General features: G+C 44.7%; 1 protein-coding gene across 1 annotated transcript in view; it reads right to left on the minus strand.

Moving 5' to 3' along the window:
• MGAT5 (mannosyl (alpha-1,6-)-glycoprotein beta-1,6-N-acetyl-glucosaminyltransferase) overlaps window positions 1-2754 on the minus strand; it is a 333468-nt gene that overhangs the window by 308275 nt on the left and 22439 nt on the right. The gene's annotated exons all lie outside the window — the stretch shown is intronic.

A 2754-nucleotide genomic window follows, 5' to 3' on the forward strand; every position in this document is an offset into this window, starting at 1 on the left:
GGGGGGAGGGTCCTCCCTGGGGGCCTGGGACAGCCTGCAAACAGCCATCAGCCCCTCACTCTGTCTGGCCAGGCACCCCAGTGGGGACCCCCCACCTGAAAGGGCTGTGGCCAACCTGCAAACAGCCATCAGCCCCTCACCCAGGCTGGCCAAGCATTCCTATATAATAAAAGGGTAATATGCAAATTGACCCTAACATCAGAACGACTGGGAATGACTGCTCACTATGACACACACTAACCACCAGGGGGCAGACAATCAATGCAGAAGCTGCCCTCTGGTGGTCAGTGCGCTCCCACAAGGGGAGCACAGCTCAGCCAGAAGCTGGGCTCATAGTTGGTGAGTGCAGCAGTGGTGGTGGGAGTCTCTCCTGCCTCCGCTGCAGGCAGGCGGTAAGGAGTGAGGGGTCCCAGACTTTGAGAGGGCACAGGCTGGGCGGAGAGGCCCTCCCTCAACCAGTGCATGAATTTCGTGCATCGAGACCTCTACTTAATTATAAAACAATGTGCTACAACCCATACTGGAGATAAGAACAGGGTATTATGGGACATTTCCAACTCCATGATTAAAATGTTTGGATCTTTCTACCCTCTAATTTCTAGGATAACTTCTAGAAAATTATAATCTAACATTAAGTGGATAATAAAGTAAGAAGTGTTACACACAATGCCCAGACTACAATAAAAATACTATTTTAGAACCTTTAAAAAGAGAAATCTTTCTCCAAAACAGGAAATTCATACTTAAAAATCTTTTCTAAATCAAGTTTAAAACCATCGAGGGTGTTATATTTATTGAAATTAAAAAGGACTCAATTCTAGTATAGTACCTGCTCATTCAGATTCACATAGTCCTTTTGGGTGGGTGGGAAATGGAACCACATTGGTTTGGGGATCTGAAGGAATCCCAATTGTTGACAGGAACACCCCAAAGGGTGTTCAGTCCTAGAGGTTGACAACCTCCATTATGTGTAACACCAATGCCACTGTGCTCTGGGGACAGTTGAGATCAGAAACAATGAATATAAAATAGATATGTGACCTTTACAGCCACTAATAAAATACTGTTGGACCTTAAGGGCTTGAGCAACCTTTCAGGTCATGGAGAAAAGACTCCTGGATTTTGGTAAAACAGCTCCCAACTTCAACTCTTTAATGGCTTCCTGAGGTGAGGTTCTTATGGTAGCAGGGACCATCTGAACCACAATACCAGTATCAAGGAGAGGCATCAATGCTCACAGAACACAGTCCACCAGCGTCTTAACCAGAACACAAAGTGAGGGCAGATTAGGGAACACTCCTATCTCTACAAAGGCCTGAAAGGAGGCAGTATGTCAGAACCCGCTTAAATAATTAGAGCACAACATATTCCCCCTATGTAGCCCAAGGGATCTGTACCTCCAGGGTAAGAGCAAGAATTTATGATGGCAGGACCCACACAACCTGTGAAATGAATTGATTAGATTGATGCAAATATTTATTATTACGGCACAGCACCCAGACATCTTACCTTCAAGATTTGAGCAACTGCTGAGCAGATGGCGTTAATATTCTACTATCTGCCTGCTTGTTGCTGCTCAAGGTTGTAGCAATAATGAGCGGCCCAGAATCCAGGGGACATCATGTTAGAATTGGTATTTCAGTCACGAGCCCCATTTTTTCCGGCCTCATTCACACGAATACCTGCATACATCCTGCTCCACCTCAGGCAGAAGTAGAACTTTATTTTAAAGCTACCATTAGAGACAGCTCTGAGATGAAATTTACTTTGCCCAGAAGTTGGCACAACATATGTTTACTTAGGGAGACATAGCTAAACAACACTAGCAATAAAACTAATCCAACCCATTGGAAAAGACAGTGTCACCTCTTTCTCCTTCCTAAAATCCAAAGGTGTGTGTTGGGGGGCGAGCCAGGGGGTGGGGGGGGGGCGGAGAAAAAGGAACAAATGCAAATTGCCACTGGCAGAGTTTCATGTTTGAGGTGAACTGAACGATTCAAGAGCAACTCAAGGTTTGCAGTCAATGCCTATTCATTAACCCAGTAGGAGGTGTGAGGCCATCTGGCACCCACATCCAGTGGAAGATGTATTGCTTAGGATCAATTCTGAACAGCAAGCAAGTTTATTTTTACCCATTTCACATTTTATGCACAAAACTACAAGGACATAAATGTCTGCATGAGGCATGCCAGGGAGACTTAACAACACTCAAAAATGGGATCCAGCCGAAGTCAGCTTTCATCACACTCCATTAAACAATGCCCTTCCAACTTTCAGGAACCCCAGTAAACCCTCCCAATGTCTCAGCTAGAAAATCTTTAAGAAACCACTACACTCTGAGTATGTAAGGGAGGGGAGACTGCCCTGCATCCACTGATGCCAACAGACTTGGGGAATGGAGGGCAGGGCTCACATTCAAGTTCAGGCCCTGGAGTCTGGCTGGGCAGAGGACTCCAGTGCACCACAGCCTGGGCACAAGGTCAGCGGATCAGTGGGTCCCGAGAACCCACTCCGCAGGATTCTTCCTCTGTGGCCTTCATTCTTAAAACTTCACATAATCAACCAGAATCTTCTTTTTCCAAGTGAAGTTACTGCCTTTTTCTCTAATAGAAACATAATATTTGCTGGATGCCAAAAATTTACTCAGGGCCAAATAACCAGAAAATCACAAAGAATTTTAAAAAATCATTTATCATTCCACCATCTGTACATATTTACTGTTAAGATGATTTTGAAATATAAATATATATATAT

Source organism: Myotis davidii, unplaced genomic scaffold (genome assembly GCF_000327345.1).
Source record: "Myotis davidii unplaced genomic scaffold, ASM32734v1 scaffold923, whole genome shotgun sequence".
In the NCBI taxonomy this organism is placed as follows: Eukaryota; Metazoa; Chordata; class Mammalia; order Chiroptera; family Vespertilionidae; genus Myotis; species Myotis davidii.